Source organism: Podarcis pityusensis (assembly GCF_964106645.2).
Source record: "Podarcis pityusensis genome assembly, chromosome: 9".
In the NCBI taxonomy this organism is placed as follows: Eukaryota; Metazoa; Chordata; class Lepidosauria; order Squamata; family Lacertidae; genus Podarcis; species Podarcis pityusensis.
The window spans coordinates 41,297,653-41,325,009 of record NC_138034.1 but is presented as its reverse complement, the minus strand read 5'-3'; the positions used below and the strand labels follow the sequence as shown (position 1 = coordinate 41,325,009).

The window sequence follows — 27,357 nt, the reverse complement described above, 5'->3', positions numbered from 1 at the left end:
GTTGCTCATGATTTTCAGTTCAAAATGGACTTCCATTTTATTCTGTATATATTGACATCACTGCTTTTGTGGGATACAAAAAAAGATGGTAATGAAACTTTATCCATATTGCTGAGATGAAACATTTTTGGCAACTGACATTTTCATCCTTTACAACTTTACATATTTGGGGTGTGGCAGGAAACCTCTTTGTTGGGAAAGATTGAGGGAACAAGAAAGATTGAGGGCACAAGGAGAAGGGGACGACAGAGGACTAGATGGTTGGATAGTGTTCTCGAAGCTACCAGCATGAGTTTGACCAAACTGTGGGAGGCAGTGGAAGACAAGAGTGCCTGGCGTGCTCTGGTCCATGGGGTCACGAAGAGTCGGACACAACTAAACGACTAAACAACAACAACAACAGGAAACCTCTTATTCATCCCTCTTTTCGAAAAGCCAACATAATGGATATAAAACAAAGTTTTAAATGTTTGGCTAAGACCACCACCTCCAGCTAGATTTTCCTTATGCATTCACTCTGTGCTCCATCAGAACTACCCAATGAGCTTTGCATGGAGTACTCTTTACATATCTTATTTATATAATCGTACAGGATTAGTTCAAAGGAAATGTTTAGAGCACCTTGGTAAGAGAAATTTTAAAGGTAAGGTAAATACAGTAGTCTGATTCTAAACATGCTTATTTGTAAAAATACAAAATACTGTATTTTTAATATTGTATTGTTTATAAGCCGCCTAGAGAATATTTACTGATGAGTAGTCGTATCAAATAATAAAATAGAAAAGTGGGTTGTTGAAGGATTGCACTTGCTGCAGTGAGGTCACTGTTGGCAAAAAGCCCCACTTGGGAATGATTTTATATATATATATAATGAAGATATGTCCTCCTCTGGCAGAATCATGAGGATATTTATGGAGGTGCTACATACAGAAGAGTGAGAAGCCAATATAGAGACATATCCTTTTTTAAATGATGTTGGATTTTTCAGAGACTGCAGCAAAACAAGCATGTTGAATTGTGTACTGACATCTCTTGTGCTTTTCCTTGCTTTAATAATTAAAGGCTTCGATCCTAAGTTAAGTAAACTTAAGGAAGTTCATAGAGGAAACACTTCCTGTTCTGCAGTCATCTGTGACCCACAAACCTTTCTGGAGGGTTTGGGGGTGAAGGACTTCAGAACAATGTGATGGGGCTGCTGGGAAGGGCAGGGATACTCCAAATCTGGGCTTGATCTAAACTAAATGAAGTTTACATAATAATTCTCTTCCCCACCCCACCCCCCATCTCCAGCATTTCCCTGTGCCCCCAACCCACGTTCAGAAGAGGCCCCTCAGTCCTCCAGAGAGATTCTTGGGAAGGAGGCACAGTGGCTGCAGGAGGGAAGAAGGAACAGGAAATATTTCATCTACGAGGTTAAATTAAGACCCAGGGATCTAAGGCAAAATACCGTTCTGCTTAAAAGAGGATTGGTGCATCAGTAGTAAATGTGCTACTGAAGTCAAGAAAGATAAGCAAGAAAGGAAAGCTTTTGGTTAGGCTGAACTGGTGAAGAGTGAGAACTCTTATGTCTTGTGGTTTGCCATCTGAAAACATGCAGCCTATAGGCTTAGGAGCCCTGACCCTTTCTTTGCAAGTCTGCATTCTCCAGTTGTATTCACCATAGAGAATAAGCAGTGGGAAATAAATGAATAAGGAGCTGCTGGATTAGAACAAAGATCTATCTACTTTTAGCATCCCCTTTCCTACAATGGCTAACGGGGTGCCCTTCGAAAGCTCTCAATCTCGCTGTTGTTCAAGTTAGATAATATACTTTTAGAACCTGAATAAAAGGCTAAAAATGCAGGTGAATTTTTTTAGGTGCCAAGTAAGTGAGGATTAACTTCTGCCATATGGAGCTGGTCATGAAATGCATGCAGATTTATGTTCTGTTTCTACCTTTTGGCAGATTCTATGGTCAGCTGACGGTATTGGCATCGTGAAAGAGGTTTCAGTGTTCTTCCCTTGGAGTCTTTTCCTCTGCTGGCGCTTGTATTATATGCATTTTCCATGGCCAGAAATCTATATCCTGAAAATACAAAAACACCACTGGCAAAAAGAATAGCATCTTTAAAAGTTTCTTGCAGCTCTTAAGCTGACATCACGTTAAAAGAGAGGTCACAAAACTAACTGTGGGTACCAGAAAATAACATTTTAAACTTGCAGTAATCTTGAACAGGAGTCAGTAAACTTTTTCAGCAGGCGGCCAGTCCACTGTCCCTCAGACCTTGTGGGGTGCCGGACTATATTGGGGAGGGGGGGAATGAACGAATTCCTATCCCCCACAAGTAACCCAGAGATGCATTTTAAATAAAAGCACACATTCTACTCGTGTAAAAACACCAGGCAGGCCCCACAAATAACCCAGAGGTGCATTTTAAATAAAAGGACACATTCTACTCATGTAAAAACATGCTAATTCCTGGACTGTCCGCGGGCTGGATTTAGAAGGCGATTGGTCCAGATCAGGCCCGCGGACCTTAGTTTGCCTACCCATGGTCTTGAATTTAAATGGTGTTGAGCCAGCATCAATATTATGTTGCAGGAGCTGTTGTATGAAAACAGGCACTACTTTTTAAAAGGAAAGCACTTTTAAGCTTGTCATTTGCCACAGTCCAATTCTACAATGTCCTTAGATGGATGTAGCAATTGTGTTCTGAGGTGCAAGTCATTAACCCTGAGATTACTATTGACCCCAGTGCATAATATGGGGCCACTTGCAGGTTTTTGTCCTAAAGATGCCCTCTGCTTGGTGCCTCTCCTGCTGCCCCCACACTGCCCACTTTGACCCATCTGAATCCTATTTGCTCTCCTTTTGCAACCTACTTAGACTCAAGCCAGCTTTGGGGACCCACCAGCAGAAGTCCAGTGTCCTAAACTCATAGCATGTCCACCTGATCCTGCAAAGTGTACATTTGCTTCCTTGCGCATTAGTCTCCAGTTTTCTGTAATCAGTCCCCAGAATACAGAGGGAGAGAATGCAATGTCATTGGTGCATGTTGCAGCATTTGAGGACAAACGAAACCACCGTATACAAATTAATAAAAGGGCTGTGCAGCGGTTGATCTCTACATGTAGAAGTGATTTGAAATTATTGCACTAGTTTTGTCAGTAGGCAATAAATGTGGGGGGGCCTTAGGATTTTTTCTGTAATTGATTTATAATTTAATTTTTACTTTTAAAATTATTTTTTATTATGTTATACAAATTATATTTTTAGTGGATAAAGGGCAGTATATAAATTGAATTAAGTAGAAGAAAGTATCTTTCCTGTGTGCGTGGCTACTTGTTTTAAGGGCTTGGGGAAGAGCTACCATATTTAGCCTCTCAATATTTGAATATAATGGGATCCTAAGGAGTATTTCAACCCTCCCATTTCCACTGCAGCTCCTTCTGCCTCCTGAAAAGGCACCCGTGTAAGGTAGACTTTGCCCACCCCACCCCACCCCCCGTGTGGCGCAATGAAAGCAGCAGCCCCTTTCCCCATGCACTTCTATGGAGGCTCTCTGTGTATATACATACTTATTTATGCAGCGCCCCCTTCCCATGCATGGATGGCCACTGGTCACATCAGAGGGCGGGGCTAACCTTGTACAGCTCTCCTGAAGCATTCCATAAATCCCTCTATAACCTTTGTAGTGAAGCCCTGTTGATCAAATCCAAATCTATTTTTAAACTGTTGAGTAAGTTCAAATATTAATTTTTTTGCAAAACCTACCAGCATGCACTTGTGTGCTGAATTGCTCATGAAGAGTAAATGTTGCTTACGTTGGGCAAGCAGCTAACTGGAAGATTCTTCTTCCTAGTACAGTGGTACCTCGGGTTAAGAACTTACTTTGTTCTGGTGGTCCGTTCTTAACCTGAAACTGTTCTTAACCTGAGGTACCACTTTAGCTAATGGGGCTGCACGATTTCAGTTCTCATCCTGAAGGAAAGTTCTTAACCCAAGGTACTATTTCTGGGTTAGCGGAGTCTGTAACCTGAAGCGTCTGTAACCCGAGGTACCACTGTACAGAAATTTCAAATAAGAATGGAGTCCCTTTTTTCTGTTCATTGAATCTTAGCTTTCAGATCCTCTTAAAGGTGAGTTCCTTTCTGGTAGAAGAGCAGCTTAGCTTTACCATAAATATGTAAATAATTAGCCATGGGAGCTGGTAATCAACATCCAAGCTGCTACGAGTGCTTTTAAGAAACAATGACAACGCCCATATTTTGGTGTGTTTTCACCTTAATCCGCTGTTGCCTCTCACATATGTTCTCCTTAGTTGCTGCACCTGACTCCTCTGTCTCATTCAGTACCTTCAGTGTGAAAATGTTTGATAAAACCTGCCCTGTATTCACCAGTGCTAAAGAATAGCAGTGGACAGAAAGAATAATATCTTTGTTTACTTTGAACCTCCATTAACTCCTCTTGACTCTTAATGAATACTAAGGTGTGTGTGTTTTTAATAAAGGCTCCGCAGTTCGTTAAATCTTCTACAGCTGAAACGGTACCATTTTAATTACTTGGCACACCTCTTTTCTGAGTTTAAATCAACATAAGGTCCACAAATGTTCATTTTTGCCCAGAACTGGTCAACAAACCTAGGATTGAACATTTCTCGCTAAAGTGAACATCTAATTTACAAGGGAACATCCTGTTCTAAAATCAAACTTGTTGCTCTTTTCTTTTGGCACTTGACACCTACGCCTGAGGAAGAGTTCTGTATAATTTGAAAACTTGCTTCCTGTGTTTTATAGTTGGCCTTGTTTTTTCAAAACAAAATAACAAAATAACCAGGATAGTCTTACATGTTTTATTGTAGGTAAGAAAGGCATTAACCTGATCTAGGGAAAAACACAACCACATAACGGCAGTTCAAGGTGGAAAACTACTAGTGTGAATGGCTCCATATGCAAAGCTCTACTTAAGTTTACCATGCTCTCTCAACCACAAACTTATGGTAAAAAGGAAAAAAAATGCACATATCCCAATACAATGAGGAACTCACCCTGCTAGATTTTCTGTACTTGTTCTCCCTGTCTGCGTCAACATCAAGCTTCTTGTCCAGGCTTCCTCAAACTCGGCCCTCCAGTTGTTTTTGGCCTACAACTCCCATCATCCCTAGCTAGCAGGACCAGTGGTCATGGATGATGGGAATTGTAGTCTCAAAACATCTGGAGGGCCGAGTTTGAGAAAGCCTGTTCTAGTCCTTAGAATTTAATGCATCGCACCCCCCAATAATCCTTCAGCTTGAATGATTTCCCCAGCACATGCCAACCTTCTTCCTGGGAGTGGTCTAGGGCAGGGGGTATGCTGGGCCAAGCCATTCATCTTTTTGACATATCTAGCGTGAAGTGTATGAATAGCTTGGGGTGATGAATTTGAGAACTGACCTCTTCCTTTTGGGATGTTTTAATATTTGGAGGGGGTATATATTTATGTGCATCAAAACCAACTAACGATAGTGTTTCAAAGACAGGGTGTTTGTTTTTCAAAAAGGAAAAAAAAACGTATTTTAAAAATTCTACAGAGTTTTGAATAATAAAAAACGTGCAGCAAAAGCAAAGAAAAACATTCCAGTCTAAATTTGGAGTATTGCTTTAGGGAAGTGATCAAGCAGAATGTTCCACTTCGCCTTGAGATGGATGCCAAGTTAAACAGTTCAGCCAATATCTCCTACAATTCAACTGAAATGTACTTCAGGCTAAGAGTTTGTGTTAAATTAGATGGGTAAAGGGGGGGGGGGGGGAGATCCACTTCTCACACACATGGAAGCTGCTGCAACCAAAACTGCACCTAAAATAGGCTCACTTAGCCACAGGATGAAAATCAGAATGAAAAGAACAAATGCCTTGAGATTAGGGACGATGAACCCTTGGTCCTCCAGATGTTGTTAGACCAAACAAATCATCCCCCCACCCCCGTTCATGAAGCTGATGGTTGTTAGAGGTCAACAATATGTTGAGGATGACAGGTTCACCACCCCTGCTTGAGATTGAAAATTTAAGAGGAAACCATCACTAAAATGTCCAGGTAAATAAATAAGGGAGTCAGGAAGAGTCATGTATGTGACAGGAAACAATTGTTTTCTTACATTTAAGAGTTTAATTTCCTATTTTTTAGAACTGAATAGCTTAGAACTGCTGGCACAATGGGATTCTGTTTCCTTTCCTCCTGTGCACTCCCCAAAATCTGCTCCAGATGATCCCTCAGCCTCCAGGAGCTGATTTCGAGGGTGTGAAGCAGACCAGACAGGACAGGAAAGAAGGAGGAAGCTCCACTGTGTGTATCTGTTCGGCCATCAGAGCTGCAACATTGGATATGGCCCATTAATTGTGACAAATGAGGGCTAGTACGTTTTAAAAAATGACTGCAACCTCTTAATTGGTGCATCTAAATAATTTAGTGGGGTGCTTTATTTTTGTGTAGTATCACTGGAATTCTATTTGACAGTTGAATTGTTCTATTAACTGGGCTTTGTTTATCCCTCTATTTTACAGCTGCTTTTGACACTGGTAGTGTCTCTCTGTTATCAGTTACTTTTATAAATAGTCCTGGATTGTCTTTGTAGTTCAGCTGGTGGGCAAAGTCACTGACCAGTCCAGGGATTATTACGTATCATGTAATATTAGGCCAGATCCTGAAAGGGTCTGAGCACTTACAATACTGCAGCAAGTTAGTTATTCAAGGAACAAACTCTGATGCATAGTATAAAAATGAATGTCACACGGTATCATCATCATCATCACCACTGTTATTATTATTTGTTTGTTTATATCTACAAGAAATTGACAAGAAATGTATAGCAGGAACTGAACACACCAGATAACCATTATATCCTGATCATTTGCCTCTGTTCCTTTGGAAAGAAAATAGATTTTGAGGTGACCACCTTAATGCAAAGTTTCAGGCTTGTTTTAAATATATAGCTTGGAGCCAGGTTCTAAAATTTTCCCCTAGATCAAAAGCCCTCAGAGTTTCCAGCAGTCACAGGGTACTTTACTACGAGTTAAGATCCAAATGCTAAAGGCTTTGAAACAAAGTGCTGGTGCCTCCAAAATATCTGCTTGCTGCTCACACAACCCTATTCAATCCCTGTAGTCAAATACTGAGCAGGGCAGTGAATGCCGCTTGTTTAGCGCCAGTTTTTCTTGCTAGAAACTAGATGGTGCTCTAGTGCTAGCTGTTTTTCAGCCCTACAAAGAGCTGAAGAATTCACTTTAGAGAAAGCTTTTCCTTCCTGTTCCTCAGAACAGTGCTGGGAGCCAGTTTTCCCTGGAATGTTTAACTGCTTACCCCCCCCCCAAAAAAAAAAAACCCCACCAAAGGAGAAAAGCAGCTTTTAAAACTGAAAAGTGGCTGGCTTTTCTCAGGTTGGGGGCAGCTGTGAAATGAAAAAAAAGTTGCAGCTTCACATGAAACGCCCTTGTCAGCTCCTTTGCATCATCATCAGTGCTGTCTCTTGAAACCTCCAGCTCATTTCCTTCTTTTGCTACAGCACATGGGGACGAGCCCTTGCTTCCAAGGCCAAACTTTTTTTGTCTGTTTTAAATTGTTCCTTGTGCAACCGTAAAAACCGAGAGCATGACTTTTGCCCAATTGCATCGCTCCAGTTTGGTATGAATATGCAGTTGTGCAAGCTGTGGTTGCCTGCGGTGCTGCTGTCAGCTAAAGAACACTCCTAAGGAGCTGCACTTGCTGCCAGAAAACACCATCATTAAACTGATCTCTGCAGTGCAATTCTGAAGTTCAAGATTACTTAGTCAGGCAAATATTTTAGATCCATAAATCTTTCACGTGTTACAGCATTACAGGTCTTGAAAGAACTTTTAATCCACGTTTCCTTCAGCCCAATCCCTCCCTTAACAACGGTGTAGCCAATGAAATCTACATTCAGTTTTAGATGCAAGAGGTCTTTTATTTGTTTGATTATGTAGTTGCCAAGCCCAGAGAGGTTTTGGTCTATCACCATAGCTGAACTGGTTTCATTTCAAGGCTGCAGTTTAATGCACACTGCTGTAGAATTACATCCTGTTGAAATCAATGGAACATCTGAGTAAATATGGACATGACTGGGCTGCAAATATATTCTACAACCATCCCTACACCCAGCAAAACTGTAGTAGGGTGTCATATTTATAGTGTCAGACTAGGATTAGAGAAATCCGGGTTCAAATCATCACTTGACCATGAAACCAACTCTTATCTTAGTCTACTTCACAGAGTTGTGAGGATTAAATTGAACCATGCACACTGCCTTGGAGGAAAAGTTGGCTATGGATATAATAATATATTGACAAAAAGTTTAATAATGAACCATGAAACTAGTTCTGCATGTCCCAGGAGGCATTGGGCTTGCATTAGTCAAAGAGGGTTTGAAAACTGTGGAACCAGTTCATCAACTTCATTGCATGTGGACAAGCCCTCTCCTGGTACTGCTGGAATGAAGAGCCAACAAGGTATCAATGGGGCTCTGTATTTATCCCTACCTCAAGGTTGCATGAATTTGCATGGCCCCTTGCATGATAATAAACCTATGCAGCATATACCTTTTTATATATGTGGAGGCTCCCTGTGCAAGTGAGAACCCTGTACAAATGGTACTCAGCGTGCGAAAAGGTTTGAGCTGCTGGTTGTTCCAACTCAACCACATGGCTCTCGCCAGCTATTTCTGTGTTCCTATACCCAGGGCATTTTTTTCAGCCAGAACTCTCCGAAACAGTGTTCCGGCACCTCTCAGCTGGCCCCAGAAGTGTGTGGAGAGACTTGACCAACCTCAGCAAAGCCCTTAAGAAGACCCTCCCTGAGCCAGCTCCGAGTGCCTTCTGAAAGCAGTGAGGTTACAGGGAACCAAGCAGAGGGCCTTCTCAGTAGTGGCACCTGCCCTGTGGAATGCCCTCCCATCAGATGTCAAGGAAATAAACAACTATCTGGCTTTAAGAAGACATCTGAAGGCAGCCCTGTATCGGGAAATTTTTAATGTCTAATGTTTTACAATTTTTTATGTGCTGTAAGCGGCCTAGAGTGGCTGGGGAAACCCAGCCAGATGGGTGGGGTATTATTATTATTAGCCTGAAGGGGGCATCCTCTATGGGCTTCGGAGAGGGTCTTCTCGTGAGACAGAGGTGCAGTGGGGCACAGAAGCCTCTCCATGCCTCAGCGGGGCAGCCTCTGCAAGGCTCTGGCTGGAGAGTAGACCCCACCCCAGCCAAAAGAGATCCTCTTTGGGCTCTGGGGTGGGTCTTCTGAGGAAGGTCTTCTGAGGAAGGTGTGTTCCAGCACCCTTTTCTCTAGAAAAAAAACACCACAGCCTATACCAATAATTTAGGAACACTTTGTATCTAAGCTAAGTTTTACTGCCTGTGCAACTTTTCTGAACCATGTTACTCTGACCTTTAAGGACTTTGTAAATAGCCCATTTATCAAATATGTGGTCTTTTTCCTACACTGGGGAAGAAGGAAACTTTGGAAAGAAATTATTTAAGGGGACATTTTGGAACTCACTTGGAGGGAAAAATATTTTAAAGGTCTGGCAGTCCATGTTTAACTTTGCTGCCTATTTTGTGACTTTTAATTACTTCTGGAGTTCTCTCACCAAAGAGTACTTTACCCCAAACTTAGATCTTCTCTGTTAAAATTCTCTGTCTAATATATAATATATATTGCACCAACAGTGTGGACATAGGTAAAGGTAAAGGGACCATTAGGTCCAGTCATGGCCGACTCTGGGGTTGCGGCGCTCATCTCGCTTTATTGCCCGAGGGAGCCGGCGTACAGTTTCCGGGTCATGTGGCCAGCATGACTAAGCCGCTTCTGGCGAACCAGAGCAGCGCACGGAAATGCTGTTTACCTTCCCGCCGGAGCGGTACCTATTTATCTACTTGCACTTTGACGTGCTTTCGAACTGCTAGGTTGGCAGGAGCTGGGACTGAGCAACGGGAGCTCACCCCGTCGCGGGGATTCGAACCGCCGACCTTCTGATTGGCAAGGCCTAGGCTCTGTGGTTTAACCCACAGCGCCACCCGCGTCCCTTGTACTTGGTAACTTGCGGACATGTGGACATGTGGAGAAGTAAATGTGCCATTTCCCCCTCTAGCACAGGCTTTTCAGCACCTGGGATGGGGCTGAACGATGGCAGTGTCATCAAATAGTTAAAGAATCTTTCCCAGTAACTTTGTGTAGAAAAGATAGGGCTGGAACCAAAGGTTCTCCTCTTCTTCCGTTGAAAGGAATCCTAGAAGTGATGGGTTAAAGGTCAGTGATCTGACCCATGATCTTTAACACATTTCTTACCAATCTTCTACCAAACTCATTCACTCACCATGTTGTTGTTTTTAATGCAAATACCATTTATAGGCTCTACAAATTTGGGTTCCAGTGCAAGTTACCAAGTACAAAATTAATTTAAAACACTATTACTTTCGTACATTCACTATTATAACTGAGTTAGCAGCAGAACACAAGCGCTGTTGGCTTATTTGACATACTTTTTGAATCAACTCATTGGAGGTTTTCCCAGATGGTACAACCCCAAGTAGAGGAAGGGTAATGGGTGTGATGCAGATCAGTGCTAAATTTCCGTCTCGTAACTCAAGTCGCCTAATTTTGGTATTTGAGATTAACACCCCAATCCTGTGCATATATACTCAGCTGAACGTCCCAATGTGTTTGGGAACTTATTCCTAAGCAAATGTGCATAGGATTGCATCCTTCAAATCATGTTTCTTCCAGAGGGAAATGTCTTGCCTTCCCTCATAAGTTATTTGCTTTAGTCATTTATTACATTTTTATCTCAATCTTCCTCAGAGGAATTCATGGTAGATATGAGTCTGTCTGCTTCCTTTGTTTGTCCTCAGAACAACCCTATGTGATAAAATAAACTGAAAGACTGCCCCAAGGTAGTGATAGTCCCAAGACTGTAAATGGCTGTAAAATATTGTAAACCCAACTAATGGTGTCCATATGTTACCTCCAGAATTGGAGGCAACATGTCTCTGAAAATCAGGTCCTGGAGAACAACAGCAGGAGAGGCTTTGGGGGGCTTCCCAGAAGAATCTGATTGCTAAAGAAAATAGAAATCTGGAATAGATAGGCCTCTCGCTTATGTTCCCCCATTGAGGCTCATGGCTGATTGGGGATGTGAACATGGATCTCCCAGATCCTAGTGGCTCGTAGAGCTGTAGAATGCAGGGCTCATTTCTTCATCTAGGGAACTTAGGGTGACCATGTATTCTCCTGGTGAAATCTGTAGTTTGAATTATTAGGGAGAATGTGGAAGATTCTGAATGAAGGCAGGGGATTGCATTTCATGTCCTCCTAGTCTTTTCTGTTGCTGGATAAGAGAAATGTATGGCATTTCGCAGGAAACTATAATGGAAATATGAACAGCACTGTGAAAGTATCAATTTTGAGGTTATTGCAGAACATGAACAAATCAAGGGTACAATGGAATCCAGGGGGTTCTACATGGTGTTGATTTTCTATGGTTATTGGAAGTGATTATACACTTAAAGAGTGTTTTCAAGAGTGAAGCTTTGACAAAATAACAATTTCATGCTTTTATCTTTTCAGCCTTAGTCTCAGGGTGTGAGATGCAGAATTTATAACAGTAACACAGGCATCTTCAACCCACAAGCTAAAATGAAACAGTAGGTTTAAGATTTTAGTAATGTTGGCTTCACTGCGACTACCTTCACTTAAATTCAATGTCTTCTATTTAACAGGGCTAGGGACTGTATGGCAGTCCTCTGGATATCATTGGAATTTCAGACTCTTGTTGCTCCCTTAGGCTAATGAGGGCAGTTCACTTCTGGTCTGCATCTCAAATTACTCTCCCACTTATCTTGCCGTATTACCCCCATGGACCGATGTCAAGGGTCTCAGCTATACAGCTGCAAATAAAACCTTTTGAATGTGTTGTAAAGCGCAATATACAATTGTGACATTAGATGGTGATGGTGAGCTATGGCAAATTCAAGATATTTTTCAAAACTTTTTTTAAAAGCATTTTCACAGCGTTTTTAACATGTGTGTAGATTCCACCAAAGACTGCATTTCAGCAATGGATGGAGCTAGATACAAATAGAATTGCACACACTTACCACACAAACACTTACTTCCCCTGTTCCCCATGAGAGGAATGTCCCTTGGACAATGAAGTTGTAGAAATGCAAGTAAAGGATCACCTAAACTTTGGTGATCTCTCTCCCCTGCATTTCTGTGACATCATGGTTCAATGGGACACTCTTCTTGGGCAGTATGAGGAGAGCTGAAAGCAAGTATTCTTTAGCCAGCTAGGAATATTTCAGAATGAAGACGCTTCCCTTACTCTCTGATGACTCCTAACTGATCAATGGAGCAAAGCTGGTTTTCACAACTTTGTTCTTCAGGCTTGGCATATGGCATCCTTGGGCAGCTAGCTAGGCTTCAGAAATATGGCAGAGGCCACCACTGTGCTGATCTCCCAGGTCAAGCCATGTGGAGCCACCATGCTAAATTACCCACAATGCCTTAGAATGATACAGCAGGGGCATTCTTGGAAATTCAAATGGGCCTTTCCAAATTGCCTGTCTGCTGCTGCTACGTAAACCTGATGGGGCCCATCAGCCTTTCTGGGGAGGGGACACATCATGCCAAAATAAATTGATTCATTCATTCATGCACAGAGGGAAAACCCCATACGGCAAAGGATTGTCAAGGGGAAGGCAGTGGGGTAGCCATCTTGAGTAGCCATCTTGGATTCGTGGCCATGTAGTGGACGATGGCATACATTTCTGGAATTATGCCTTTTCACAGGGTGCGGCTAAGACAAATTATTTTGTAATACTCTGAAGCAAGCAAGGTTGACTGGCATTCAAACCACAGTCACAACACAGTCTGAGGCTGAGCCCTGGCTTGCATTAAACCCTCCTTTCAGAAGTTTTCTGCCTTCTAATCCTGTGCTTGTTTTGCCAAAACGTACTGCCTCATCACTGTATGATTTAGGTGCCAACTGTTGATAATAAAAAAAAATTGGAGCTACCTCTACTTGGCTCATACTTGGAGACTTTTGAGTTTGTGTGACTGCCATGTGATGACTCACTGAACTGCATGTTGTACCATCTACCTATCGGGAGAGTATCTTCCAAATTCTGGACAATATCCCATTGTCAAGGCTGGCTATTGGATCCTTCTGGACAGGAAGAACTATCAGGGGGTTTCCCTTATCCTGCCTCCTGTTTTGTCCTTTGGTCCTGATTAATTTATCAGTCTGGATTATTGACTTCTCTGTGGCTCCTCTTTCCTGGCTCATTACAACCTATAGCCTATAGTGTTATCTAATTTTAATGATGATGCATCCCTAAAATGTCCAACATACACATGTGAACTGATGAGTTTGTACGATGCTGCATGAGTCTATACACATAGATGCATGTCCGTACAAAATGTTCATACTGCATGTAAATGTGGAACAACGTGAACTGAGGTTTGCTCCTGCATTACACTGTGTGTAGAACAGACTTGACAGGGCACAGTATGAACTGATCCTTCATGTAAGCAGAATGAATTTAGATTTGAATTAAATACTGAAATTGGCAAGAATTGCTTCCCAGCCTTGCCCTGCCTAGGAATGCAAGTTCAACCAAGACCACCTGAGCTTCCCTGCTCTGTTTTGCCTTAGGTTTCCAGCAGCCCCAACCAACAACTAAAACAAAACACAGAAGCTGCTGGCAGATGAAAAGGAAAGTCCATGGGGAGACCAGTGTGGGTGGCAACATCTGTATCACTAGAGGCAGGATATAGGCCATAAGTTATCCTATGGGAACATTGCATCTTTCTTGGGAGCTTCACATAATTTTAGTTTAGTCCTAACTCTGAGTCCCTGGAACATTTACAGCAAACAAGCAGGCTAGTAGGGGCTAAACTGAGGTCCACGAAAATACTCCTCCAGTGCTCATAAAAACATAATATTTATGGAATTTAAATAGTTGTAATATCTTGGACAAATGAAGAAGCATTATTTTCACTGCCATGATCCTACACTTTGTCGAAGGGAAACTCCCCACCAGAGTAGAAATCAAATATCGAAAAGATGGAAATCTCTTTAATCTGAGTAGGCTGAAAGCAAAGAGTAAGGTTATCGTAACTTCAGTCATAGAGCTTCAGTATGCTGATGACAACGTAGTGTGCGCACACTCAGAGGATGACCTCCAAACCATCCTAAATATCTTTGCAGAAGTTTATGAAAAGCTTGGCCTTTCACTCAACATCCAAAAAACCAAAGTGCTGCACCAACAAGTACAAAATAACCCCTCTGCAGCGCCACAAATCCAACTCAGTGGTGTAACATTGGAAAAAGTTGTTCACTTCTCCTACCTAGGCAGTTACCGGTATCTTTCCACAAGGGCCAACATTGATGCCAAAATCCAGCATTGCTTGAGCTCTGCAAGTGCGGTTTTCTCCCTATTGAAGTGCAGAGTGTTTGTGGACTGGGACATTCGCAGGGAAACCAAAATGCTTGTTTACAAAGCTATTGTACTACCAACCTTACTATATGCTTGTGAAACATGGGCCACTTATAAACGCCATCTCCAACTCCTCAAAAGATTCCATCAACGGTGTCGCCAAAAATTTTTACACCTCACTTGGGAAGACAGGCGAACTAATATCAGTGTACTGGAAGACGCAAAGATCACCAGTGTTGAAGCAATGATTCTTCAACATCAACTTTGTTGGACTGGTCATGTTGTGCGGATGCCTAACGATCGTCTTCCAAAGCAACTACTCTATTCCAAACTTAAAAATGGAAAGCGTAATGCTGGTGGTCAACAAAAGAGGTTTAAAGACTGTCTCAAGGCAAATCTAAAAAAATGTAGTGTAAACACTGACAACTGAGAAACACTGGCCAGCAAGAGCTCCAGTTGGAGAACAGCCTTTACCAAAGGTGTCATGGGCTTTGAAGACACTCAAACTCAGGACACAAGGGAGAAATGTGTCAAGAGGAAGGCATGCTTGGCAAATCCACACTGTGATCAACTCCCGCCTGGAAACTAATGTCCCCACTGTGGAAGGACATGTGGATCCAGAACTGGCCTCCACAATCACTTACTGTGCTGGGCCCGGGGGTAACCCGAGAACCACAGTCCAGGTCCAGTCCAGAATCTGTAGGTTCCACTAGGAGTCAGTCCGACAGGGTCAAGGCAGGGCATGAGGCAGGAAACCAGGCAAGGACAGGTACAGGATCTCAGGCAGGATCTGGCATACAGCAATGTTACTCCTGCAATCTGGGGCGGGGTCCGACTGTCTTTTATCTTTGTCAGGGTAATGGCTGGTCCTAATCCCCCGGCAACTCACCTCCCTGTTTCGCCCAAAGGTGAGCACTCCTCCTGCGAGTATTCAGGTCTCTCCTTCTCTCAGACCTTAGTCTCTGCAGCTTGGGGGACGTTGGTGGGTTACTAGACCCAAGGGCCGCCTCAGCCTCCCCTGACCAAACCAGTAGTGGCCCAGCTGAAGGCAACAAGGTAATCCCTGCATCTGGAGCCAGGGCAGGTTCAGGCCCCTGACTCGGCCCAGCTGGTGTTTGTTGCAGGGGAACCTGTGCAGACTGGGACTCTTCAGGATCAGGCCCCAGACTTGGTTCAGATGATGCCTGAGGCAAAGACTTCTCTGGTTCCGAGTCCGAGCCCGAGTCCCAGGCCATCACACTTACGGACTCATTGTTAAAACCCTGTTTGTGGAAGACAGTCTTACTCGGTGATGAGTGATCGCCAAAGAAGAAGAAGAAATAAAGAAAAACAGGACGGGCATTCCCTCTTGCCAGTTCATTGCTTGTGTGCTAAACCAAAAGGGTTGGTGCCAATAAATTCTACTGAATCACATAGCTTTGCCCTGATCTGAGAGGTTCAATCCAGATTCTCTGCCTTCAGCCTTGCAAGTTCTGTCCTAGTTCTGCATACCCTCCCATCTTCTGACTTTGGCCTGGGAGTCAGGGTTTTTTTGTTTTGTTTTTTGAAACATAAAAATGGTCTACTCTATTGTCCCCTGTGCATGCGTATACTTGTCTCTCTTCAGAACTACCATGCAGATGTGCCTTAAATCTCACGTGTCTATGTAAATATCTTCATAGCATCTATGGGCATGTTGACTCCATAGTTATATCCCAGCAAAGAGTTCCTTCCTGGACATCTGTGGGCAGGCACGCACGTAGGGAAACATATTTTGTGAGCTGTCCATTCATTGATGTGGCAGCCAAAGCTGCTCTCACCACAGGGATCATTTTTCTAACCCCTAGAAGTTGCTGCTTACATTTAGAAAAAGCTGAGTGAACTGGCTCAACGAGACCATTCTACAGTATTGCCGTGAAAGAGATGGGAAAGCTGGTGTGGTGTCCAATGGGCTGGTGTTGAAAGACAGAAGGACCATTTGGCCTGAATCTCAAGCTCAAAGGGGGCCTCAAAATTTAGACACTTGCTTTGTGTGTGTGTTCGATAAGTTTCACAATTTGTCTTCATGCACATCAGACCAAAATGTGGCACATGCTGCAAATTTAAGTAAATAAGAGATGTGATTTCGTAAAAGACATGATGTGTTTACTGACGGATACAGATCTTGTCCTACTGTCATAGTTATTAATAAAAGCATATCAGAACTAATGGCACAAAATTAGACTGTGATGAACTCAGATCAGCTGATTATATAAACAGAGCACTGCTAGTGGCTGGATCAAGTGTGTGTTGAAAGGTAGAGAATTGTTTCATTGTAGTGTCCCATTCATATTTTGGTGCCTTATTTTGCTTGTGTGTGTCAGCAGTTCTAATCTTTATTGTGGACAGGGAAGATGGAAGCGACCCACCTTAGAGAGGTGTTGGACTCGGACCTCGGACTGGGAAGACACAGGTTTTTAATCCCTGCTCAGCTGTGAAGTTCACTGCATTATCTTGAGCCAGTTGCTATCTTTCAGCCTCATCTGCCTCAGAGAGTTTTCGTCTGTGGCACCATCAAGGCTAGACTTTTGAGTCAGAATTATGCCATCATTGTTGTTATAGTGGTACTGTAAGTACATCTGCAGGTAGACTACCTACGCAAACAGCACATGACAGGAACTAAATATACAGTATGTATGTGAGCTTAACAGTGCAACGCTAGCCATGTCTACTCAGAAGTAAGCCCTGTTAATGGGACTTACTCTCAGGCAAGTGGCTAAAGGATCGTAGCCTAAGAGTTCGACCCTAACCATATCTACTCAGAAGTCCTAGTGAATTAAATGCAACTTATTCCTAGATATGTAAGGTTAAATTGCAGCCTTAAATATGAAACTTTTCAAATGATTAGAGGCTTTTATCAGAGTTGCCAACTCTCTCCCCCTCCCCTGCCCCAACATATCAGGAATGTAGAATTTGTAAAGCATGAAATGAGGAAAGGTGTGAGGAGAGGGAAATACATTACCACAGTTTAAAAGTAAGGGAAGATCCATATCACACATCAAAAGCACATCTGATATGCATTTAAAGCACATGACTTCCCCCAAAAAAACAATCCTGGGAACTGTAGTTTGCATAACTGCATCACTAATTGCGAGTTTAATAGTGGGGAAGAGAACCTAGGAAGAAAGCTAGGACTAAAACAGACATTAGTGAATAGAAGGCAAATGGAGCCAAATATCCACATCACGTTTAATGCAAAACATTTCTGTTTCACCTTTATCTGGCATAGCTATGTAAATTTTTAGACTAAAGCACAAACAATTCCATGTTTGCTACATATTGGTTCAGTAGCTAGAACGGCTATCTGCAAGGGATGGAGAATGGAGTCATTGTTTAAGTCAAAAAAATTCTCCTTACTGAGCGGAAATTGTTTCATAACCTTCTCATGTTCCTTAGAGTTATTCTATATTGTATCACAGGGCAAAGCTTTGGCCAAGTGATAAAAGATGGTTTTACTGAGTGTGAGTAAAAAGAGGTTACCATCTTGTCATCCGAAACGATATTAGATCCCACTGGGGTGGTTTGTTAAATTTCCGGCTTGCTATAAAACCTCATAAAATGCCTATTTCCAAACCTACCTGGGGACAGTGGGAATAGCTCTGTACAAATTCTTACCCTCAGACAGGATTTTAGCATCTAAAATCCTCTCTCAGTTGCTCATTTACTTGGGAGTGAGTCCCATTAAAATCAGTGACACTTACTTTTGAGTAGACATGTATAGCTTATGCTGAAAAAGTCTCATATTCCTGCTGAATATTAATTGGCAAATTGACTATTTCAGTAAGAAAATGGAATTGATTATGTAAATCTATTGGTGATTCCCCCCCCCCCCGATATCCGGACATTTAAGACCAATCAAAATGAATGTACACTTCCTAACCCTTTTGTTTTTGAGCAACCTGTTTTCAATTAAGCATGTCAGGCAGGACAAATTTGCTTTCATCACTTTAAGCAACATCTATGCAAGCGACATAAATGAGATTTAAGACAGTCCCAGTTCTGGCTCCACGTTAATATACTTCCAAAGAAGTAATGCATGTAGCCTTTGATTTGGGAGCTAAGGCAGCATCCTATGTACACTTCCTAGAGTAAGTCCTGTTTAATTCAATGGAATGTATGCAGTAGATATGCATAGGGTTGCCCTGCCAGTCTCATGGATGTATTTAAAGTAATGTGCAAAGCAGTGGTAAGCCGAACATATCTGGTGCAATATTTTAAAGCACTTGAGGAAACTGGGACATCTGGTTTACATTGGGGGGGGGGGGTCCTTTCTTTTTTTTTTAATCCCATCTGTTTAGCTCAGGGGTGCCCAAACTTTTTTCAAAGCGGGCTAGATTTGATGAAGTGAACATGTGTGAGGGCCAACAAAAGTTGTTGAACTTTTTTTAGGATTGAAATTTAGCTGGATTAAATTGACCAGTGAGCCAGATTAGGGCCCTGAGATGGACTTTGGACATGCCTGGTTTAGCTTGTTCTGAATAGGTTACCTTTTCTCCATAGAGGCTAGCAATATGGTTTTGCAGCCAAAACAAAACATTATACTTACACATTTCCTAATAACTATTGATATTGTTGCATTTTGCTAATGCTACCCATCAGAGTGCATGGATTTTGATTTTGATTTTTTTAATCATTTGACGGAATGAACACAGTATAAGATGGACCTGGCGAAAGGTATGTAGCCACACATTTTTGTAGATCAGTTAACATTAGAACTAATGAAAAGTTTTATCCTTGTGCTTCTGTAAGAAGGCATCAGTGATATTTAACAGCTATAGCAACTGTATTTGAAATAAAGTGTTAAGTGTTCTTACGTACATGCGCAATATTGAGTTACAGAACTACAGTGCTAACTTGCAGCACATAGGTTGGGTGTCAGCAGTTGAATTTGATGGAAAGCATCAATCACGTGTTGGTTTCTTTAGGGATGAAAGCCAAAGCAATAAAAAGCTTCCTAAATAGATATCATTGCAGATTCCTTGGAATTAATCCTCTTCGAGTAATGTTTAAAACATAAAGGAAGGAAGTTTCCCTTCACATCACATTCCTGTAGAATAATTCACAAACTTGATCTGAAGAAAATAGGAAACACTTGAGGAAAGAACTTTGTGAAAATGATTGTATGTGTGTGTGTTTGCTAGTATACTTCAACAGAGCATATAGTGTATTGGTCGGAGTTTGGAGCTCAGACCAGGGTGATTTGAGTTCAAATCCCTTTTGAGCCACAAAATTCACTGGGTGTTCGTCAGCTAATGACCACCTCCCTTTTAGCCCTAAGCTACCTCATAGGGTGGTTTTGAGGATAGAATGGGGACATTACTGTGCTGCCCTAAGCTTTTGATAAGCTTTTGAGAGAGAAATGGAATAAAATATGTAATATACAATATTTTCTGGGCTGGCTCCTAAAAAATGTGAGTTCTGCTTGCACAGTGGAACTCTTAATCCCAGGCTGAAATCAAGCCTTTCCATTGAACAGTTGTATGCATCTTGAAATGATGCTATTGGCATTTAAAAGATTAGTTGGCCCACTAAAAGCTATCATCTTATTAGTTCTACATTCACTTTTTCTGAATAGGAGATAAGAGGCTTTGTAAGATCACTGAGTAAAATCTATCACTGAGTAAAATCTAATACTCTGGCATTTCCATGGATCCGCCAAAAGTCTATTTGCAAATGCTCTGAATATCTTCATTAACCTCTTAGATTTAAATCACTGCACTATAAAAAGGATGCTTCTTCTAATAATTTCCCTTCTTGTATATGCTAGGAAGATTTTAGAGCACTCTAGACACTTTCTGGGATGAATTTTTAAAAACCTGATCTGCTTCTGTAGGTAAAGCAGCAAATTAAAATAAAGAAGAAAAAACCCGATATATTTAATTTCATTTAGGTTTTGACCTCGTCTGCAAAGGGCTCTGGGCAGTTTATAGCCAAATTAAAAGATGAGTCATTCCTGTTTATTTCTATTGTTGGCTTCTGTCTGTCTCTGGAGACAATGGAAGGGTACACCTTTAGGAATGAAGTCTAACTGTCGGGAGGTTGCGGCACCTGCTGTGGCTGTAGAGACCGATATGGGAGCGGCGTGCTTTGTTGCAGCTGGGTGGATAAAGGCGTCCAGTCATGCTGTTGCAGATGCACCATGGTGTTTTTCTCTCTTTGTGCTCCTCCCAGTGGTCATTCCTCCTCGGGTCACTGCTAGTGACGCACAACCTAACTCTCTGTCTCCAGGCACTGTGGTCATCTGCAAGGGATTCCCACATGGATGTTGCCAGCTGCCTTGTCACATTTGCAGACATCTTTGTAATACAGAGTTGTTACGAAGTGTGTCCTTCACCTTGGGGATCCTGCCATCTTCCATTCTGTGGACATGACCAATACAGCATAGATGTCACTTAGACAGGATTGCTGGGAATGTGAGCTTGGGAGAGCACATCTTTGTTTGAAACTCTGCCCTGTCATGTGATACCCATAACATTCCTGACACACACATATAGGAGGTGTTGAGGCATCACTTTTGATGGTTGCAAGTTGCCCATGACTCACTTCCATAAAGCAGCATGCTGAGCCCGCAAGCCTGGTAGACCTTCATCTTGGATGTTAGCATCACATTCTCCCATAGTCTTCTGGAGAGGCAAGCCATTGCCATAGCTGCCTTGCCAATACACTTGTATTGATGGAGAGGTTGCTGGTTATGGTGGAACCTAGGTAGACAAAATTGCCTACCACCTCAAGTGTGAGATCACCAATGCTGATGGATGGAGTGCTGGTGACATCCTGACCCAAGATGTTGGTCTTCATCAGGCTGATGGTAAGATCAAAGTACCTGCAGGCTTGAGCAAAACAGTTGATGAGCTAGTGTAGGGCTTCCTTGGAGTGTGCTGTCAAGGCTGCGTCATCTGGAAACAACACTGCTCAGATAAGGACCCACCACACTTTTGTCTTGGAACAGAGGTGTGCCAGATTGAACAGGCTCCCATCACTCCTTGACAGTACACACTTGTGTTCAGTAGACCTTGAAGGCATAAGAGAGTAACGGGGAGAAGAATACAGTGGCACTTCGGGTTACATACGCTTCAGGTTACATACGCTTCAGGTTACAGACTCTGCTAACTCAGGAATAGTGCTTCAGGTTAAAAACTTTGCTTCAGGATGAGAACAGAAATCGTGCTCCGGCGGCACGGCGGCAGCAGGAGGCCCCATTAGCTAAAGTGGTGCTTCAGGTTAAGAACAGTTTCAGGTTAAGTACGGACCTCCGGAACGAATTAAGTACTTAACCCGAGGTACCACTGTATTTGACAAATATAGTCGGGATGAGAACACAGCCCTGTTTCTATTCCACCTTTTTAGTCTAAGGTACCCCATTTCAGCAGTAAATGAAAATAATGGGGAATGATTTTCAATGATAGAAAGAACAAACAGAAAACAAAAGTCAACATTTTTTTTGTTATTTCTCACAAGTTCTGCTGAATGTTAAGGACTGATCACTGATCACCATACATTTAAAGCACATGACTTTCCCAAGGGAATCCTGGGAAAGTAATCTTTAAAGATGCTGGGAATTGTAGCTCTGTTGTTAAAACTGTGCTATTATTATTTTTTAAAGACTCTATGATACAAACACATCACTCCAATATCATTGATCCATAAACAGTCATAGACATATAAACATAGTGCTGCAAATGGGAGCATACAGCATATGATTTAAAGCTCATGTTATCATGAATTGCATTAAGCAATGAAACTGGCTGGACTTGGCAGAAATGCATATTCTATGGAGGCTAGTTTTCCTTGTGAAAGCAAAAGCCAGCCTTTCTTGGGGCAAAGCCATGGTTCCAGATGGTACGCATGCAGAGAAGTATGAAGAGTTGTTTTCTGTAGATGATGAATCCCAGGTGGAGCAAATTTAAACATACCTTATGAATTACTGAATGAGTCTGTGGGAAAAAATGGCTTTCAGTAGCCAGCAATGAAAGTATATGCCTTTCAATAACTTAAGGAATTTTTGATGGCGGCTTCTTGTCTCTATTGATCAAGCTAACGTAATGTCTTCCAATGCTCACAAGCAGTGCTGTGAGAAACAGAGGCAAGTGAAAGCATTCTTCACATGTTTCCCCCATTTGTTCAAGGAACATGTAGAGGGGAAAGTGAGTCTGTGACTGCTGGCCACATCCCTGACGCCTGGCTTCACCACTGAAACTGGCACACCTGCTGGCCACATTCTGGACATCCACATGCTCAACATTAGCATGAATGGATCTGCACACATACAGTGGAATGCATGCAGGACTCTTCTACACACTTGAGAAGCCCAGAGAGATCTAATGAGCAAACGCCCAGATTTTATTTCATCGCAACTGAGTGAAGATGGCGTCTGCCACCAGAGAAGGACTTTTGGATTGATTCGGCATAAACACCAGCCTGTGAGGACATTCTGCAAACAGCAGACTTACCAGCTGCAAAAAAAAAAAAGGAGAGTCATACAAATTTCACACAGAAGCACATTATTGTTTATTTCAACTCGCCGGTGGAAACACTCAGAGGCCACGAAAGAAGGAAGGATAACAACAGGAAGATTTAAAGAAGGAACTATTGGAAACTCAAGGAAGTAGAAACATAAGATGATTGGAACCCCACTGAACTTGAAGCATGGGAAGCCCCAATAAAAATTTATAATTTTGCAGAATATTTGGACTATATGATGTGTATTTGTATAATTTGGAATACTTAATGTGATTTGATTGGATTGTTAAAATGGAAAATTTAATAAAAAATATTAAATAAAAGAGAGAGAGAGAGAAGCCTGGAGAGATCAGCATTGCCAGCTGCAGAGGAGATCCCTGCACCTATACTTACGTAGGTTTCTTTCAGACTTCAACTGCAGGCACATAAGGGGTGTGGCAATTTGTTTTTTCCCACTTGGGCTCCTTAGGAAGAAGAGTGGGATAGAATAGAAATGTAACAAATAAATAATAAATATAAAGCAGGCGTGTGAACCTCAGTCCCAGGGGCCAAATATGGAACTCTTCCCAGGCCACTGCCCCTCCTCAGCCACAACTGCTTTCCATAGACAACACATCCCACCGACCTTGCTTCCCATCTTTCTAGAGCCTTTTTGCCTGGCTGGAATGTGTCCTTGAACTCTGATAATGCCTCTGGCTTGCCTGGATGGATGGAGGATAGAGAAGGGTAATGGTGTGTAGAAACCAACCTACTGTACAACTGGAAATTTTTTACACCTGTTGCTCCACCCACTATTGACATATTCCCCCTAGAAGGCTGCATGGAATGAAATGTGCCCCATGGTCTTGAAAAGTCCTCCCACCCCTGTTATAAAGGAACAGTGAAGAGAAGACAAGCCAGTTGTTACCGGTAATAATAGTACAATCCGGGAGCATAAGAAAGACAAGTGTGGTACTTCTCAAAATTCTGGTTTACTGGTGACCTCTATGTCAGCATGTCATGGGGGCTGGTGTGTGTGTGTGATGTGATCTAGGCTAGGCAAGCCTCATGTAGAGTTGCTCTTTCGGGGGGATATTCTGATATGGATGTGTGGCTGCATTGTTTGACCTGGGAACAGAAAAGGCCTTCTCATTATCTGAAGAGACCTTGCATAACATTTTTCATTGGGCAGGAAGACCTTGCTATCAGCCTTATTCCTTGCATAGGAAACATTTCATATTCAGTGAAAGAAGTCTCTCTTCTTAAGTAGCAAAACTCTTTCAAAGCAGGAGAACATGGTGACCTTAGATCTCATTTGTGGAATGAATGTGGCAAGGGGAAAAGTTCCTGAGGGGTTGCACACTTCCTCTTTGGCAAGGCAATCTCAACCAAAGGGGCGCAGAAAAGAAGAGGCATAGATGTTGTACTTGACCATGTTTGCCTTTTTTCCCTCCCCCCCCCCTTTTTCTTTTTGAAGAATAATACTTTATTTAGAATTCAACAACAACAAAGGAAAAAACCACAGTAATTGCTACATCAATTCATTACAATTAACCAATTTTAACAATATGTAAATAGTAATTGAAAAATGATACAACATCACCTTTAACTTACTGAAGTTTTCATATTACACTTTTATCTGTTTACAGTGGTACCTCGGGTTACATACGCTTCAGGTTACAGACTCTGCTAACTCAGGAATAGTGCTTCAGGTTAAAAACTTTGCTTCAGGATGAGAACAGAAATCGTGCTCCGGCGGCACGGCGGCAGCAGGAGGCCCCATTAGCTAAAGTGGTGCTTCAGGTTAAGAACAGTTTCAGGTTAAGAACGGACCTCCGGAACGAATTAAGTACTTAACCCGAGGTACCACTCTATCTCTTTCTTAACAGATCAAAGAGAGAAAGACCAAGAAAGGAGGCGAGGCACAAAAAAGAAAAAAGAAGAGGGGGGGGGGAGGAAAAGAAAAAGAAAAAAGAAAACAAAAGAAAATAAACCCATTTGACTTCCAGTTAGACTCATTGTGTTATTATTTCTACTATTTTTTCACACACAGTTCCAAATTATTGTATTGCTTTCTTTATTTTCGTCAGATATCAAAAGACATTATATTTGTTGTTTTACAAGGATCATTCTATTTCTGCCAGGAGATATTTGTTATTGTAATGTTTTTCCAGATACTCTTTAAAGATTTCCCAGTCTTTCTGTACTTTCTGTTTGCCTTTCTTTTCATGTCATAAGTTTTTTCTCGTTTCCCTTTATTGGAAAGCTGACTTTGCAAATCTATCTCAGAGGGTAAAGAACTGACTCCTCCACTTTAAGGAAAGGGCTTGTACTTGAAACTGAGCAGAGAGATAAATAATGGTTTTGGCCCTGCTGATGCAGAAGGGCCTGAACAGGAGCAGTAACAGTATTTACCTTCAGCTGTGTATTTTGTGTGTGTGTGGTCCAAAGCCATGTTTGGAAAAGCATAATATGCCTCTTCTCTTTAGCTAAGGAGAGAAAAAGAGCCGGTGCTGTTCCTGGCTGCAAAAGTGCAGATTGTTGTTATTTCATTAAATGCATCTCATGAAGAATAGAATACCTCTGGATAACTTTTAAAAGAATGCAGAAGGGCGGGATATTGGGTTGTGGCTTTGTCAGCTGTTAGAACTTTTCTCCATCTTTCTGTCCCATCACATCGGAAGTTTCATATCATATTGAACTTACTGGCATTTTTAAAAATAAAGGATTACAGTGTTGTTGTTTTTTAAAAAAGGAAAATATAATATGAAAGCTCGGTGTGGGTAAGTACTTCAGAAATCCCTTTGCCCAACTTTTTTTGAAGGCGGGGGTGGGGGTGGGGAGGGGACACACATAAAACACAATTTATCCAAATCTGGCCAATCCCATTGTATGCAAGCCTTCTTTTTCTCCAGTAGCATCCAGTGTCACTGTCGGTTTGTGCAAATATCTCTCCCAAAGACCTAAACTTCTGCTTGTTTGTATTATTATACAAAGCACTCCAAATGCTAAATACAGGGGAAGTAGCAGCAATATTTATTATTATTTTTTTGGAATTACCCCAGGCTTATTGGATAAATAAAGTTGTTTTGCACAGTTAATTGGATTTTTTTTCACAAAACAAATTCTTGGTAGAAGGAAACTATAGACTGAACACTAATTTTTCCAGCACCGGTGAAATGTATCAGATCTAATTCTGCACTTAGACAGCTTGTTCCATGCTTCCACCTTTCCATTTGGACGAGCGAGCATAGGAGATGTGTGGTGCTTTTGTAATAGCCTAATTGTTCTATAAATTTACAGGTAAAGCAGGTAATATGGGTACAGAACCAGCTCACAGGCAGTACCAGACATAGAGCAACACTGGTGCACATCTGAAATCATTAACCCAAAGTTAATTTATTGGCTGGGATCTGGACTGGTGCTTTGAAATGCATCTGCTATTTTTAAAAAAACCCAATTCCTGTTTCCCAACTCTTCTTCAATACAGCAAGCTGGGCAAACCAGTTTCAACCTCCTCCTACTCTGCAGGCAGTGTGACTTGTATCCAAAGTCCATGCGAGCATGATCAGCACATTTAGGTCACATGCACACCATATACTTAAAGCACACAACTTCCCCCAAAGAATCTTGGGGAATGTAGTTTACCTTCTGACAGAGCTACAGTTCCCAGCAACCTTAATAAACTACAGTTCCGAGGATTCTTTGGGGAAAGTCATGTGCTTCAAAAGTATGGTCTATGCTTGAACCTTCAGGGACGCCACTATGAGAAAACTAGCCCTGTGGCATCTGAAAGGAAAACAAAATGAAGCAAAAGACTACAATCCAGCACAAAATATGGCGTGCTTAAATGGGTTTAGCTCTATTGCACCATGGCCAACATGCAGCTACTGAGTTTTCTTTTAAATTAGGCATTTGCTAGTTCAGCCAATGCCTTACAGCAGAACAATCCCTGTTTTTTCCTTACAGCAACCCATAAACAAGCTACACACCCTTGACTTGCAAAGCTGGAGTCATTTCGTTCCTCTTAATGTTTCAAGCACACACCAGCCACTGCAGTAAGTCATGTGAGAATGTTTTGAATTCTTTATAAAAGCACAATCTGCGCTGTCTCTCCCCATCTCTTACTAAGAAACATGTGATTTGAAAAGAGTACTGTGTCTCCACGGAGGAGTTGTCACGCATGACATTTAGTTGCAAGACAATTGTTCTGACCCTCTGCTTTGTTCACAGAACGTCACCTTCTCTCTGTGACTTGCAGACGTCAAAGTGTTGTTTACTGACTGACTTGCTGGGCTGAGGGAAGTAAAACAAACAAACGGACCAAAACTGCTGATGCCACAATTTAGTCTTCTCACGGGTGTCTGAAGTTTTTGCAAGAGGAATGTGAGGCTTCAGTGTTCTCCTTTTGAATGAGTACTGAAGACAACCAATCTT

The 27,357-nt window shown here is 42.0% G+C and overlaps 1 long non-coding RNA gene across 4 annotated transcripts; it reads right to left on the bottom strand.

Moving 5' to 3' along the window:
* Window positions 1-11: 11 nt before the first annotated feature.
* LOC308485924 lies at window positions 12-23,845 on the bottom strand. 4 transcript variants are annotated; one of them, XR_013990868.1, is made up of 3 exons: window positions 23,335-23,845; window positions 1,936-2,065; window positions 12-383 (listed from the first exon to the last, which is right to left on the bottom strand). It is a non-coding gene; the product is annotated as an uncharacterized lncRNA (long non-coding RNA). The 4 variants fall into 4 exon arrangements; XR_013990869.1 differs by lacking the exon at window positions 23,335-23,845 and adding an exon at window positions 16,851-17,069; XR_013990870.1 differs by lacking the exon at window positions 23,335-23,845 and having other exon boundaries at window positions 1,936-2,959.
* Between the last annotated feature and the right edge of the window lie 3,512 nt (window positions 23,846-27,357).